The sequence below is a fragment of the Trachypithecus francoisi genome, unplaced genomic scaffold (genome assembly GCF_009764315.1).
Source record: "Trachypithecus francoisi isolate TF-2019V2 unplaced genomic scaffold, Tfra_2.0 Lachesis_group0, whole genome shotgun sequence".
Classification (NCBI taxonomy): domain Eukaryota; kingdom Metazoa; phylum Chordata; class Mammalia; order Primates; family Cercopithecidae; genus Trachypithecus; species Trachypithecus francoisi.
In genome coordinates this window covers 159,769,865-159,787,271 of record NW_022681453.1, presented here as the reverse complement: position 1 = coordinate 159,787,271, position 17,407 = coordinate 159,769,865, and positions in this window count along the sequence as shown.

Below are 17,407 nucleotides of genomic sequence, written 5' to 3'. Positions count from 1 at the left end.
CTCTCTTTTTTTTTTTGAGGCGGAGTCTCACTCTATCGCCCGTACTGGAGTGCAGTGGCCAGATCTCAGCTCACTGCAAGCTCCGCCTCCCGGGTTTACGCCATTCTTCTGCCTCAGCCTCCCGAGTAGCTGGGACTACAGGCGCCCGCCACCTCGCCCGGCTAGTTTTTTTTTGTATTTTTAGTAGAGACGGGGTTTCACCATGTTAGCCAGGATGGTCTCGATCTCCTGACCTCGTGATCCGCCCGTCTCGGCCTCATGTTTACTCTCTTGACTGTGGTGTACATATGACAAAACTTACCAATCAAACTGTGCATTTTATTTTATTTTATTTTATTTTTGAGACGGAGTCTCACTCTGTCACTCAGACTGGAGTGCAGTGGCCAGATCTCAGCTCACTGCAAGCTCCACCTCCCGGGTGATTTGTTTTTCTAAGACCACCAGAGCGGGCACAAAAGAACCAGCGACTAGGCAAGTGTAGGAGCAAAACTGCAAGTTTATTTTGGTCACCTAAGGTGTGGGGAAGAGGTCTGTCGGCCTCCGGCAAAGAAGGCCAACAGAGTCCCCCGGTGGGGCTCTCGGACGGAGTTCCCACAGTCCTGACATCCCGACAGGAGTGGGGCTGTGAGAAGGCCGCGCATGGAGTCCCTCCGGAGCGGCTTTTCTAGGAGTGGGAGGGCAATAGGCGGGGCACGGGCGTGTCAGGGGGCGTTCCACAGGTGCGACCAGGTAAATCTTGGTCTCTTCCGATTGACATCACCTGGCGCATGCCTAGTTGGTCTGCACCTTCCCGGGTCGCCGGCTGCATTTTCGCCCGCGCGGGAAAAGTTGGCGGGGATGAAGAACCCGGAAGTGCACCATCTTGCCTCCGTTCATCCAAACACCGGGTTTACGCCATTCTCCTGCCTCAGCCTCCCGAGTAGCTGGGACTACAGGCGCCCGCCACCTCGCCCGGCTAGTTTTTTGAGCCACCGCGCCTGGCCTAAACTGTGCATTTTAAATAGGTGAGTTTATTATATATTAAGTATACCTCAAAAGAAAAAGGGGAAAAAATCAAATAGTTCTACAATGTAAGAAAGTAATCCCCTGTTTTACTCTCCCCCCCAACCAAATTCCATTCCAAAGAGACAATTGCTTTAAACATTTTTTTTTTTTTTTTTTTTTTTGAGACGGAGTCTTGCTCTGTCGCCCGGGCTGGAGTGCAGTGGCCAGATCTCAGCTCACTGCAAGCTCCGCCTCCCAGGTTTACACCATTCTCCTGCCTCAGCCTCCGGAGTAGCTGGGACTACAGGCTCGCCCGGCTAGTTTTTTTGTATTTTTAGTAGAGACGGGGTTTCACCGTGTTAGCCAGGATGGTCTCGATCTCCTGACCTCGTGATCCGCCCGTCTCGGCCTCCCAAAGTGCTGGGATTACAGGCTTGAGCCACCGCGCCCGGCCTAAACATTTTTAAAATTTTATTTTTATTATTATTATTTTTTGAGATGGAGTCTCACTCTGTTACCCAAGCTGGAGTGTAATGGCCGGATCTCAGCTCACTGCAACCTCTGCCTCCTGGGTTCAAGCGATTCTCCTGCCTCAGCCTCCCAAGTAGCTGGGATTACAGGTGCCTACCACCGCACCTGGCTAATCCTTGTATTTTTGGTAGAGATGGGGTTTTGCCACGTTGGCCAGGCTGGTCTCGAACTCCTGACCTCAGGTGATCTGCCCACCTCGACCTACCAAAGAGCTGGGATTACAGGTGTGAGACACCATGCCCTGGCCTAAACTTTTTAAGATGTTCTATGTTTACATTTGAATTTCTATAGAATATTCTTATTTTTCTTCTCTTAGTATGTTTCTGCTTTAGGTGCTATCTACCTCATTCCTACTATAGAAGATTAGGATTGTACACCACACACACATCTTTCCTTCATCCTCTTGACATGGCTACACAGCATTTTTGGTTAAATTACTATCCAATGTTTATATTATTGTGACTATGTAAACATTGTTAAGAACAGAATCATATACTGTGCTGTGATTAAATTTTCTTTCTTATACAACTTTTGTCTTGATTGAAGTTAAACTTGGCCTCATTTTTCATCTGCTTGGTGTTCTACATATTTAGCATTAAGATGCGCCAAAATCAGGCCGGGCGCGGTGGCTCAAGCCTGTAATCCCAGCACTTTGGGAGGCCGAGACGGGCGGATCACGAGGTCAGGAGATCGAGACCATCCTGGCTAACACGGTGAAACCCCGTCTCTACTAAAAACACAAAAAACTAGCCGGGCGAGGTGGCGGGCGCCTGTAGTCCCAGCTACTCCGGAGGCTGAGGCAGGAGAATGGCGTGAACCCGGGAGGCGGAGTTTGCAGTGAGCTGAGATCCGGCCACTGCACTCCAGCCTGGGCGACAGAGCAAGACTCCGTCTCAAAAAAAAAAAAAATGCGCCAAAATCGACACACATAACTCTAAGTTTCCCTCAATGAACGTAGACCCACTGGTGTTGTATCAGGTCTACCTCTTGTGGCATCCCACCTGGAGAATTGGGATGATACACTCTCTGGTCCTACCAAACAGCTTTCATCCTCAGATCGCCCTCCATCTTCCCTGTGGCCCTTCCTCTCAATTCTCTTCTGTATAGTCCCACATTTCCTGGGTTCTTTTTCTCCCTCTTTCTGGGTTTACTTGTCTAGTTGCTTTCTGAGAATGGATCTGCAAGAGGCAAATGTTTAAAAAACCACTTGTGTCTCAAAGTGGCTTTATTCTACCCTCATACACTGTTGATAGTTGCCTGGGTATAAAATTCTACGTGACAAAGAATTCTCCCTCTGTATTTTGAAAGAGTTGCCTCATTGTCTTCTTGCTTTTGGTGTTGCTATTGAGAAAAATAACGTACTTCTGACCGATGATCTCTGGATATAAACTGTTTTCTCTTTCTCTGGAAGCTCACAGGATTTTCTCTGCATGCCTGATGTTCTGAAGTTTCCCAGTAATGTGCCTTGATATGTTTTTATCCTTTATTCTGAGTCTTTGGTGAGCCCTTCAATCTGGCATCTCATGTCCCTAAGCTCTGGGAAATTTTCTCAGATGATTTAGTTGTTACTTTTCTCCAATTTATCTGTTCTCTCTTTTGGAACTTCAATTATTTGGATATTAGACCTCCCCAAATGATTCTCCAACTTTTAATTTTTTTCCTATTATCTTTTCTTTTCTGGGAAATTTCTTCCCTTTTTAATTTTAACCCTTCTATCTTTTTGCTGTCATTTTTAATTTTCAAGAGCTGTTTCTTGTCCAGGGTTCTTTTTTATAACATCATCTTCTTGTTTCATGAGTTAATTATCTTCTCTTATCCCTCTGGGGGTAGTAATTATAATGAAAATTATTTTCTTATTCCGATCTTCACATTTCTCTGTTTCCTTAAAGTTCATTTTGTTCTGTTTGTTTGTTTTGGTTTCTGTTTTTTTGTAGTTAAGGCTTTCCTCAAATGACTTTGATTCTTGGCTGTCTGATCCTATTTAAGAATGAGGCAGTTAGCAGCTGATGGAAGCCCTGTGTGGGAGCAGAGCTGGATTCTTGGAGGGTTTCACAGAAAAAGGGTGGGATAGGATTCTGGCCCTAATATTGGGGACCCCGAAGTAGCAGAATATGTAGGTCATTTCCCTTGGGCCAGCAAGATTTCCAGTGAAGAATTCTGCAAGTCTCCTGCCTGGAGGCTGGCAGATGAAGCAGAGTGAGGAGGGGGCAATAAAGGGGGTTGGAAGGAATAAGCGTGACCAGGACCCCACCACTGCCATCCCTGCCTTTAGGCTTTCCAGATGATAACTCTCCAATTTGGCAGCGAGGAGGGATACGGAGTAAGGGGTTGATCTTCCCTTCATGAAGTGAGGGAGAGGATCTTGGAGCGTGCTCCCCTTCTTCAGGTTCTTACTCACAGCCCTGTTCTGGATCTCACCCTGGCCCACTTCATAGAGGTGTCTGGTGCCTCCTAAGCTTGTTGGAGATTCTTCCCTAAACGTTCAGCAGGGAGAAAGGAAAGAATCTCGTTTTTCTGCTTTCCCCTTTCCAGAATTTTGTTGCCATCCCTCTCCTGCTTCTCCTCTCCTGCCTTCTTTCGCCGAAGGGTTTGGCTTTTTCTTTCATCTCTTGCCTTCCAGCAGGCGGAGTTTGGGGTGGAGCCAGGGTGTAGGTATTCACTCCTCGGGTTAGCTTCCTCTTTCTTTTTCCCACTGAGGTGGCTCATTCCAGGCCTTGTCAGGACTGGTGTGGGCACTTGGGCCAGGAAGCTGGCAGGCTCAGGGCTGTTCATCTGGTTCTGCCACTTCAGGGCTTGCTTTCCATGCTGTGGGCTGGGCTCCCATACATCCGCCAAGGATAAACCCAGGGGTGGGGATGCTTCTGTGAAGACAGTACTCTGGATGGTGCGAGGACTCTGTGCTTCAGCACTCCAGGGCCAAAGCCAAGACCTTCCAAAGAAAAACTTGAGGTCCTGGGTTGCAGAGGCCCAGGGCTAATCCTACGACCCCAGGGGGAGCATGATGTTCCCTTCAGACACCACCTTGTCTTCACCAAACCTGCTTATCCAGGAAAAGGCTGACCCAGAGCTGCCTTTGGGTGTAATTGGGTAACCTTTCCTCTTTGTATTCATAGGAGAAGGCGGTGGGAGAGAGCTCTGCCTACTCCACGCCCACCTTTTGCTGCCTTCTGAGGGCACAGCTACGCTTCAGCCCCTTTGGGGAAGTTCTGTTCTTTGACCCGGCAGGGTTGGGGCTGGAGTGTCTCTTAGGAGATATGATAATATCTGCTTATTTTGTGCGGAAGCCCTCATCGTGTGTTGTGTGGGCACTGGTTTAAAATACCAGGGAGATTCCACAATCAGTGTTCTTCCTTAGAGATTCACAATGGCATCGATCTCTATGAAGAGGCTGAAAATTCCTGCAGAAAAGAAACCACCTATTTTGTTTAAGGCACCCACATAAATGAAGACAGACTGAAAGAAATTAGATGATCTTAAAGGATATCAAGCAAGAGACAAACTGCAGTATGGAGCCTAACATCCTAGTGGAGAATAAGATGGCTCCAGTGTTGAAGACCACGAATAGTGCAGTCTTAGTTAAGATAGTCATTGGCTAAACTGTTTTGGGGGTCTGGTGTTTCCTGGTTCCCCAGCTTGCTTTCTCAGATCTTTTTGGCAGGGCATATCTTGCTCACCCCAGCACAAATCCAAAGTGACTGGCACAGGAGGATAAATGGAATCCAGCACTTGTACAAAGGGGTTGGCCCTGGAGAGGCACAGAGAGTTTTTTCCTAGGAATCAGAGGGAAGTATCAGAGATACGTAGGCTAGGCAGGGATGAGAGCACAGGAAGATGTGAAAGACAGGGACCATGGAGTCAGAGCAATTATGAGTGTTTTTTTTTCTTTTCGAGACTGAGTCTCACTCTGTCACCCAGGCTGGAGTGCAGTGGCGCAATCTTGGCTCACTGCAACCTTTGCCTCCTGGATTCAAGCAATTCTCCTGCCTCAGCCTCCTGAGTAGCTGGGGCTACAGGCACATGCCACCATGCCCAGTTAATTTTTGTATTTTTAGTAGAGATGGGGTTTCACCATATTGGTCAAACTGGTCTCAAACTCCTAACCTCGTGATCTACCAGCCTTGGCCTCCCAAAGTGCTGGGATTACAGGCGTGAGTCACCGCACCTGGCCGCAATTATTGATATTTTTGGATGGTGTTGTACCTGCATTTTTAGTAAGCTACGACAATATAAAAGGGTATAATAAAATTCAACCATTTGGGTGTATAGTTTGAGAAATTTTGGTAATTATATGCAATTGTATAACCGCAACCATAATAAAGATTTAGATCATTTCCATCTGTTTATTTATTTATTTTTATTTTTTGAGACACGATCTCACTCTGTCACCCAGGCTGGAGTGCAGTGGCATGATCTCGGCTCACTGCAGCAACCTCCATCTCCCAAGTTCAAGCAATTCTTTTGTCTCAGCCTCTCAAGTAGCTGGGATTACAGGTGCGTGTCACCATACCCAGCTGATTTTTTTGTATTTTTAATAGAGATGGGGTTTCACCATGTTGGCCAAGCTGGTCTTGAGCTCCTGACCTCAAGCGATCCACCTGCCTCCATTTCCCACGGTGCTGGGATTACAGGCGTAAGCCACCACGCCCAGCTTCTCCATCTATTTAAAAATTTCCTTGTTACGCTTGCAGGCAAGCTCCTGCCTTGACCTCCAGCCCCACCTCCCAGGTTCAAGCAATCCTCCTGCCTCAGCCTCCTGAGTAGCTGAGACTACAGGTGCCCACCACCACGCCTAGCTAATTTTTGTATTTTTAGTAGAGACAGGGTTTCACCATATTGGCCAGGCTGGTCTCGAACTCCTGACCTCAAGTAATCTGCCCACCTCGGCCTCCCAAATTGGTGGGATTACAGGCATGAGCTATTGTGCCCAGCCCAGACTATATTTTCATTTATTTTTGTGAATAGTTTGGAATGGAATTGCTGGGTATGTGAAAAGTGTATGCTTAACTTTGTAAGATACCACACGATTTTCCAAAGTGCTGTGCTGTTATACATTCCCATCAATAACGTGTGAGAGTTTTAGTTGCTCTTCATCTGACAACACTTGGTATTGTCAGCCTTTTAAATTTTACCCATTCTAGTGGGTAAGTAATGGTGTTTCATTATGGTTTTAGTTTGTAACTCTCTGATGACCTGTAATATTGAACATCTTTTTCTGTAGTTATTGGCCACTCACACATCTTCTTTTATAAAATATCGGTCCAGGCCGGGTGCACTGACTCACATCTGTAATCCCAGCACTTTGGGAGACTAAGATGGATGGATCACTTGAGGTCAGGAGTTCAAGACTAGCCTGGCCAAAAAGGTGAAACCCTGTCCCTACTAAAAAAATACAAAAATTAGCAGGGTGTGGTGGTGTGCGTCTGTAGTCTCAGCTACTCAGGAAGCTGAGGCAGGAGAATCGCTTGAACCCGGGAGGTGAAAGTTACAGTGAGCCAAGATCATGCCACTGCACTCCAGCCTAGACGGCAGAGTATGACTTTGTCTCTAAAGAAGCCCAAAACCAAAAAAAGTGTCTGTCCAAATGTTTTACCCATTTTAAGAAAATTGAGTTGTTTGTTTTGTTTTTAATGAATTGTGGGAGTTCTTTATATATTCTGGATGTAAGCTCTTTATCAGATGTATGTTTTGCAAGTATTTTCTCCCAGTCTCTGGCTTGCCTTTTCCTTTGGGTTGGAGATGGGCCACTTACTCTCTGGGCGACCTTGGACAAGTGAGTGCGACTTAGCTTCTCTAAGCCTTGTTTTCCTCATGTGTAAAATAAGAATTTAAAATGTTGCTTAGGGGTACCAGCAGCTCAGGAAGCCAGAGGAGCTGCAGCAGCCAGGCAGCCCTGCTTCACCAAGGCTCTTGGCACCACTTGCTGCAGGCACCTGGCACGTACCCTCTCCGCCACCAAGACACCCAAGAGGAAGGTTAGCTCAGCTCAGCCAAAGGGAGGTGAAGGAAGAGCCCAAGAGAAGACCTGCAAGGTTGTCAGCTAAACCTAAAGTGGAAAGGAAGCCCAAAAAGGCAGCAGGAAAGGAGAAATCTTCAGACAAAAAAGAGCAAACAAAAGGGAAAACAGGATGAGGTGGCTAACCAAGAAGCCAAAGAAGCTTTACCTGCAGAAAATGAAGAACTAAAAAATGAGGAGAGCCCAGGCTCTGATGAAGCCCAGAGAAAGAAGCTGACTCTGATTGATATGATCTTCCCTTTCCTAGCAGTGGTCTCCGTCCCTCTTCTTGTACAATCCAGAGGAATCTTTTTATTAACTATTTTATAAATACAAGTTTTTTAGCAACTCCAGAAACACTTTCAAGAAGGAGGGAATCCCTTCTCATTCAACTTCTAAGTGTAAACGCTTTTTTTTTTTTTAAGGTAAAGTGATTTGCTGATTGTTTATTTTTCGGTATGGCCAGATAATAGTGGCATATTGATTACAGAGGGCTTTGACTGTCTTAGTTGTCAGCTTAACATTCCATAGTTGGAGATGGGTTGTCTATACCCCAATAATACAAAGCATCCAAAATGCAATTTGCAGTCACAGTTGTGCATTTACTACTTTTTAAACATTTTAAATTACTTCTATTCCCACGTTGTTTATAAGTAGAATTGTTATAAGAAAACCGCTCCTTGATGATGGCGCTCCGTGTCAGAATAGTGTGCGCTCGGAAACATCTTTGGTCATGGTAGTCCAGTTTTCCTGATGACGTTGGTAATGTGCTGTGAAAAGTTGACAATTTGAGTATGTGGTGTGATATTAAATTATCAATTTGCAGAAATTATGGGGTAACAGCTTATCAACATTTGAAAATGTTGATAGTTGATATCCTCTTAAGGAATATTTGCCTCTAAATTTTAACCTGGAAAGTCACTGGAATAATCAATAATTTTATTTCAGAAGTTTAAATCATTGCAAATGATATGATATTTAGTAAAAACATTTAAAAATAAGGCTGTTCACTTGCTCTTTTAAATGTATCATAGGGAATCTGAATATCATCCCAATTTAATACCCATCCATATGCTTTAGAAAAACAATACATGAAGGAGTTCTTTTTAAGTAAGAATCAGAAATTCTAGTTAGTTCTTTTTCTCCTTGAAGTTGTATTTCTATTCTCTTCTCCCACGAAAGTTTTTACTCTTTATATATATAAATATATATAATTTTTTACTCTTTATATATAAATATATATACTTTTTTACTCTTTATATATAATATTACATTATATAAATAAATGAAATATAAATGTGTATATATACATACATATAATTGCTAGCCTGCCCTACGGATTTCAGACCAGTCAATCTCGACGACTGCATGAGCCAATTCCTTAAAATCTCTCTCTCTCCCCATTTTATTGGTTTTCTTTCTCCAGAGAACCCTGATTAATACAGTGGCCAAGCTTATATTAACTGTTTTTTCACATTACAGGCAACATTCTCCTAGGATTTTGGTGAAAAAGGAATACATTTCTTGTCTTTAAGGCCCTGAAATTTTGGGGTCTGTTTATTACTGGTCTTACTCCATGCTAATACATGTATTTACTCTGTGCTAGATATTGTCCTGGGCACTGGGGATGATAATGTTCACCTTCAAGTTTTGTTGTGAGAATTTAACAAAAACTTATATGCGAGAGCCCTTAGCTTACAGCTGGCACATAGCAGGTTCTGTGTGTTAATAAACTAGTTTTACAAGTGTCCTTATGTGTGTAAGCAGCCATAAGAAGCAGCCATATGGGGATGGCTGTGGGTGGAAAGAATGTGCCACTGGACTGATCAGGGGCCACGGACAGAGGGGAGACCCCTGGGCATACAGCCTGCAAATGTGGTAAGGATACCCTTAGCAACCTGCTCTTGGTTTGGTTTCCTCTCTAACTTCTCTTCTATACTGTCTCAACACTCACTTTCTTTCCGTATTAGTTATCTACTGCTGTGTAACAAACTATCCCAAAACTTAGTGGCTAAAACAACAATAAATAGTTATAGCTCGCAGACTCTCTGGATCAGGAATTTGAGAGTGGCTTGGCTGGTGGGGGCTCTGCCGTGGGGTCTTTCAGGGGGTTGCAGTTGAGGTGTTGGTTGGAGCTGCAGTTATCTGAAGTATTCATTGAGGTTAGAGGACCCACTTCCTAGGTGTCTTACTCACATTGCTAGCAAGTTGGCGCTGCTGGCTGTTGACTTGAAGCCCCAGTCCTTTCTCCTCTTTGAACATGCATCTTTGGGGAATGCCCTGAGTCACCCCTTTCTTTGCCTGGGAAGCTCAGTATATCCTTAAAGTCTCAGCTTGGTGTTCACTGGGAGGAAGTCTACTGAACTTTTGGAAAAGCCAGCTGCCTATTGGGAGTAATTCCATTTGCTGAATTCCTAAATAGCTTCAATGCCAGCTTTCAGGTTGACTTAGGAAATGTCAGAGCCCTTGGCACACACTAATAGCTTTCATTCTGTAGGACCTCGCTGGTCTCATGGGTACGATCCACCAGCATGGCCCTGAAGCTAGCTGCAGGAATGTCATCTGCATCTGCAGTAGATGGAGGCTCAGAAGAGACCAAGCTCTCTCCACAATCTCCCTTCCCTCCTGAAATGGAGTTGACCCTTCACAACTGGGTCCCCTGTGCCCTTGCAGACCTCTGTCTTCACACCCAGGACAGGACTTCAGTGATCTTGTTTCCTTGACCAACTTCTTACTAATTGTCTTGCAAAGACAGGGGGTTGGGCCTTTCTCATCTCTTGGCACCCAGCACTTAGTAGCTGTCAGTAAAGACTCATTTTTCTCCACCCTACTGTCCCCACCCTGGTCCAAACCACCACTTTCTCCTTCCTGGTCACTGCAATAGTGTCCTCACTCATTTCCTTGCTTCCACTGTTGCCACACTTCAGCCTGTTCTTTGCATTGTAGCTGGAGTGCTCTTTCAGAAACATGACTTGGATTATACTGCTCCTCTTCTTAAAAACTTCCCAAGGCTCTTGGAATCACATCCAGAATCCACCCTTTTCTGCACCTCTCCTACAGCTCTCTTGCCTGGTCACTGGGCTCCAGTCACACTGGCCTTTTGGACCCAAACCTGCCAAGATCCTGCCCACTCCAGGGTTTTTGCACCTGCAGTTCCCAGCGTTAGGACTCTGGCTCCACATCTTCTCATGGTTGGTGCCTTCTCTTCCTTCCTGTCTGATCTCACACATCGCCTCCTCAGAGAGGGCCCCATGACCACCCAGCTTAAAACACCCCCAGCCTCGGGCACTCTCTGGCACACCACTCCTCCTGTTCTCTGCATAGAAACAAGTCATTTCATCAGTAACTAATTATTTATGTGAGGGATTGTTTCTTTATGGTCAATCTACCCTCAACTGAATGTCACCTTGATTAGGAGGGACTTTGCTTTATTCCCAGTGCCAGGCACAGTGCCAGGCATGTAACGTTGACATAAATATTTATTGGATCAACGAATACAAAGAAGAAAGGGAGGCAGGAAGAGAAGAAAGGGAAGAAAAGAAGAAGATGGAGGGAAGCCTAACAGATCAGGAAGGGGCAAATGGAGGGAGAGGCTGTTAACCCCCACAGTGGTTAAGAGCCAGGGTCATTGCCCCAGTCAGCCCTGGTGGTGTGTCATCTCGAGCGTGTGATCACTCACGTCTCTGTGCCTCAGCCCCTCCTTTATGAGATGGATTTTCCCTCACAGGGCTGTTATGAAGATGAAACAACATAACATATGTAAATACTATCCTGGCGCCTGGCACTAAAAAAGCACATGATTAATGGGGAAAAAGAAAGAGAGAGAGAACACAGTCTCTTCCCTGCACACTTACTGGGGAATTTGTTTGCTCTCCCTCCCTCCCCACCATTCAGGGGACTGGAGCCCTACGGAGCATCTGAAACCCAGGGTCGGCCCTAATCGTATGTCTTCATGTCCTGACACATGCTGGGGTCCAGTCTGCACCCTGTACTGGTGGCTATCCTGTTTATAGCCAGCAGACTGCAGTGGCTGAGCAGTCAGACTCCAGCTGGGGTTCCCTGGGAGATCTAATGTCCCCAGCACATTCCAGACCTGCTCCTTTGGGAGGCCGTGCCAAGACAGCATCTTCCCTGCCGCCTCATTTCCATGAGGAACAATGGCTAAGGAAGGAAGGTCCGGGGAGTTGGGGGGGTAGAATGGGATGGGGGAAGGGGAGAGAGCCCTTGGTGCCTGCAACTGCAAAGACTTTAATGCTGGAGACCTGGCCGGCTCATTTCCCCCTACACTTGCAGCTGCTACCCACCCCCGGGCCCCCAAAGCCCCTCTCAATGACATAGTCAGAGGAGGAGGAATGCTCAGCCCAGGGCTCCCAAGAAGAACCAACTCTTCTTAGGGGTGCTTTCTTTTTACTTCTGAGCTGAAGGTACTCTCTTCTATTCCTACTATTGCCTGCATGTTAGTCTGATAAGCAGTCACTGGAAATGGTGGGATGGGTCTAGGATGGGGGATTGTAAGGCGCTGAGAACAACAACTCAGGAAAGCTTCTCTCCTCTCTTACTGGCTTTTCCACCTGGAACAAAAAGATGAGCCTCACTCTCATCTTGTGCAAAATAAGCATCGTAACAGAACTTAGCTCATAGATAAGATTGTTGCATATCTAATGGTTTCCAGCACATGCTCAATAATTACCTTCTCATGGAGCAGTTCTTTAAATTCTCACCTCTCTTCACCGCAGTGGGACCTCCCATATGCCAGGTTTCCCTCACTAAGACTCAACGGCAGTTCTGAGCCAGCAGCACCCTCTGCCAAAGCTGTTCATGAGGATGAGTCATGTTCTCTGGGAATATCTCCTCTTGCTTTAGGATGAGAAGATTGAAGCTTTCTGTCCCTGTCTTTGTCTATTATTCAATTCCTTGGGTCTTTTATCAACATCATCCTTTAGCACAACCTTCCCTGATCACCTTATTTAAATAATAACACACTGTAGTACTGTCCTTTTTCCCCATTTTTTTCCTCCACTGACTTACTACCATTCTACCTATTATTCATCTCACTTATTTATTGTTTTATTGTTTGTCTTCCCTACTGTAATGTAAACAGCACAAAGTCAGGGAGTTTTGCCTGTTTTGTTTGTGTCTCTGTCCCCGATGGCTAGAACAATGTTTGACACATAGTAAGTGCTCCATAAAAATTTGCTGAAGGAGTGAAATGAACTCTTGGACATTTGTTTTTGTCATGGGATGATCCATATAACATTTTGTTTGGTGGCTGCCTACAGGAAGCCACTTCCCCCCCCACCAACTCATTTAAGGTGCTTATAAAGTACCCTAGCAATATCTCTCTGAGTCTGAAAAGCAGGCATTCACAGGATATGCATGTGGCTGGTCCCGGTCTGCTAAACTCTTCTGTGGTCTGATTGGTCCAGTGGTCTCATATCTTGCAGTGTGGTCACACTGTGATTATTATCAGTTGCAGGTGGAATGCAACACAGTGGATTTAACTGGGGTGAGGTTAGTATCAAACAATCAGTGGGTTTTGCAGATGTAATGTCCTGAGCCTTGTATATTAGGAATCATGTTTGGCCATGAGTATTGGACACCACACCACACTAAGAGTGGCTTAAACTTAAGTTAGGGATTCATTTTTCTTCCATAATGCATGAAGTCTGCAGGTGGGTTCTGGGACTGGTGTGGCAGCTCCACAGCATCTTTAGTGTCCCAGGCTCTTTTTATCTTTCTGTTCCTCCTTTCTTTGCCCACAGCTTCTAGACTTAGCCTAATGGTTGTTAAGATAACCACTGCACTTCCAGCTATCAAGTCAGCCTTCAAGCAGTAAGAGGACCAAGATTAAGCAGAGCAGGCAAAAGGGTGCCCTGAGTTAGTCTCCTTTAAAAAAGACCCAGTCTGGCAATCTTTGATTTTAATTGGGACATTTAGCCCATTTATATTTAGTGAAATTATTAATATATTAGAGTTCAAATCCACTATCTTACCATTTGTCTTTTATTGATTTTACATATTTTGTTTTCCTTCTTTCTTGCTTTCTTGTGGATTAAGTATTTTTATTATTCCTACCCATTTAGATTATTAGTTATAGTTTTCCTATTTTTTTTCCATGGTCACTCTAGAGATTATAACATGTAGCCTTGACTTATTAAAGTCTTAGCCTATAATCCCAGTACTTTGAGTGGCCACAGAGGGAGGATTGCTTGAGCCCAGGAGTTTGAGACCAGTTTGGGCAATACAGGGAGACCTCGTCTCCACAAAAAATTAAAAAATGAGCCGTGTGTGGTGGTGCATGCCTATAGTCCCATTTACCCAGGAGGCTAATTGGGAGGATTGCTTGAGCTCTGGACTTGGAGGCTGCAGCGAGCTGTGACTGCACCACTTCACTCCAGCTGGGTCAGCAGAGAGAGAGCCTGTCTCAACAGCAACAAAAAGTCTAATGTAAATTAATAATTTTGCCACTTCCAGGGCAATGTAAAGACTTGAGAATACTTTAACTCTCTCCTCTCCCATCTTTTCTGTTCTTGGCATGTATTTTAATTCCATATATATTTTATTTTATTTTGAGACCGAGTTTTGCTCTCTGTTACCCAGGCTGGACTTCAGTGGTATGATCTTGGCTTACTGCAACCTCTGCCTCCCAGGTTCAAGCGATTCTTCTGCCTCAGCCTCCCAAGTAGCTGGGATTACAAGTGCGCCGCCATGCCTGGCTAATTTTTGTATTTTTAGTGGAGATGCAGTTTTGCTATGTTGGCCAGGCTGGCCTTAAAATCCTGACCTCAAGTGATCCGCCAGCCTTGGTCTCCCAAAGTGCTAGGATAACAGGTGTGAGCCACAGTGCCCAGCCTAGTTATATATAGATTTTAAACCTCACAAAATATTATTACTATTCTTTTACACATTGTAATGAGTAAATCATTTGGAATTACTCATCTATTGACCCGTTTTATTGCTTTCTATTCCTTCCTACATCTCTGTGCTTCCATTTGGGGTCATTTCCCTTTCGCTCTGTGAGTGTTTCCTATATCTAGATGGTAACAAAAGCTTCCCATTTTTGTTGGCTGGAAAAGGTCTTTATTGCAACCTTCTCTGCTGTTTGCAAAGAACCAGAGTACCATGGGTTCCAAGGTAGGACACTGTGAAGAGCTGGAGGATGTGCGCTGGATGGAAAGTTCACATTCCTTTTTTCCTGGGCATGAGAGGCATCAAGTCAAGCCAGTGTTTGGCCGAAGTCACAGGCAGCTATTTGATTCTGACTTGGACCAAAAAGTCAGATCTGGCTCTGGTCCAATTTCCAAAGGGGAGCTGCTCTTGGCTGTTCCTCTTACAAATCAGATTTTCCCCTAGGCAGCTGTGGTGTCAGAATCTCAGTGTCCAGCCTCACTCTGAGCATGGTGGTGTGGAGAAGGAGGATCAGCGGGCCATCCCAAACTCTGCCTTCTCACCTACACAATAGAATAACTTTCTAAGGCCTATGTTTTTCAAAGCACAACTCATTTGGAAACTACTCTCTCCTTTTATTCCTCAGATAAGCCTCAGGCCTGTTTGGATAGAAGTGAATGGTCATCAGTGTCCCTGGCTCTGACCATCTCTGGGCAGCTAGAGCGGTCCTGGCTGGATTTCTTAGACTCCAACGGGGTCTGGCCCAATGTGAACGGGTGGACCCAAGGATCCCAGAGTGAGCTGGGCCATTCAAGGCTTCTCTAGCTGGTATTCCTGTAGCTTGTGGCCCCAGTTCCCCAATCCCTACATTCTCTACTCCAACTCAAGTGGGAAAACCACACCAAGGTAAATGGTAGGTCAAGAAGGCATTAGACTGCTTCTTTCCCCACCTCAAAATCACAGAGGTCCCGCCTGCCAAGGTGTGTAACTGCCTATATTGAGGACGTAGGAAAGAAAGAAAACGGAAGCATAACTTGTCTCTCTGACCTCTGGCTCTCTCTGTGGGCAGGAGCGAAGTTAGAATGCAGTTTTGGCGAGCTGCTAGTGCTTAGCTATTTTTTTCTACAGGCTAAACAGAGGAGGCAAGAGCCTTTCCTTCGCTAAATTTTGTTTTGCTAAGTAAAACAAAAACTCATTCTAGACTGTTCCTTCTGTCTGTAACATTCTTTCCCTAGTTGGCTCATGGCTCATTCCTTCACTTGCAGGTCTCTGCTCAATGCTGCCTTCTCGGAGAGGTCTTTCCTCTTCACCCTATTTAAAGCTACAACTACTATCATCCCCACCTCACCATTCACCCTTAAACCCTGGCAATTCCCCAGGTCCCTACACTGCTTTATTTTTCTCTGTCACTATCTTACTCCATTTGTGCGGCTATAACAGAATACCTTAGACTAGGTAATTTATAAAGAACATAAATTTATTATCTCACAGTTCTGGTGTCTGGGACGTCAAAGATCAAGGCTCTGGCTTCTGGTGTGGGCCTTCTTACTGTGTCTTCATATGGCGGAAGGTAGAAGGGCAAGAGAGAGTGAATCCATGTCTGCAAGCCTTTTTTTTTTTTTTTTTTTTTTTTTGAGACAAAGTCTTATTCTGTCAGCCAGGCTGGAGTACAATGGCGCAATCTCTGTTCACTGCGATCTCCGCCTCCTGGGTTCAAACAATTCTCTTGCCTCAGCCTCCCAAGTAACTGGGACTATAGGCGCCCACCACCATGCCTGGCTATTTTTTTGTATTTGTAGTAGAGACGGGGTTTCACCATGTTAGCCAGGATGGTCTCCATCTCCTGACCTTGTGATCCCTCTCCTCAGCCTCCCAAAGTGCTGGGATTACAGGCATGAGCCCCTGCGCCTGACCTGCAAGCCTTAAAAAAAAAAAAAAAAAACCAGCAGCAGCATTAATTCTTTCAAGAGTGTGGAGCCCTCATGAACTACACACCTCCCATTAGCCCCCAACTCCCTGTACTGTTGTATTGGAGACTAAGTTTCCAATACATGAATTCTGGGGGACACTAAAGCGGTCAACATGCTTTATCATCTGCCTTCACTCATTAGACGTCGGCTACATGAGCACTGGATGCTGTATGTTTTGTCCTCTGCTCTGTCCCCAGAGCCAAGAATAGTGCCTGGCACAGAGTTGGCATATGAGTTATTTATTGCTTCATAGCAAATTATCCCAAACCTTAGTGGCTTATAACAACAATGTTTACTAACTTACAGTTACCATGGATCTAAAGTCTGAGGGCCTCAGGTCCTCCCTGAATGGCCAGAAGTCACCCTCTGTTTTCTTTTCTTTTCTTTTCAGACGGATTCTCACTCTGTCACCCAGACTGGAGTGCAGTGGTGTGATCTTGGCTCACTGCAACCTCCGTCACCCAGGTTCAAGTGATTTTCATGCCTCAGCCTCCTGAGTAGCTGGGATACAGGCACGTGCCACCATACCCAGCTAATTTTTGTATTTTTTGAGTAGAGACAGAGTTTTATCATGTTGGCCTGGCTGGTTTTGGACTCCTGACCTCAAGTGATCCACCTGCCATGGTCTCCCAAAATGCTGGGATTATAGGTGTAAGTCATCATGCCCAGCCCACCCTCAGTTTCTTGACACATGGGCTTCTCCATAGGGCAACTTGCAACATGGCAGCTACCTTCATCAGAAGGAAGAAAGATTGGGATAGATGGAGAGGAAGAATAAAAACAGGCAGGGGTTACTGCTGTTGAGCAGCGGGTTCTTTCATACACTGGAAAGCCAGGGGACTTGGGCATCAAAGAGCTTGCCTTTTCCACTCATCACATGCTTCATTTTCAAGATTGGTTAACTTCCACTCTGACTCCATCCTCCTCTTTCACCCACAAGTGCATGTGTGCCCATGACATAAAAATGGGAGGACAATTCATTCCTCAGAGAGGTGAAGAAACTGGCAAGCTTACATACTGGGCTCAGAGGTTTGTGAATTGC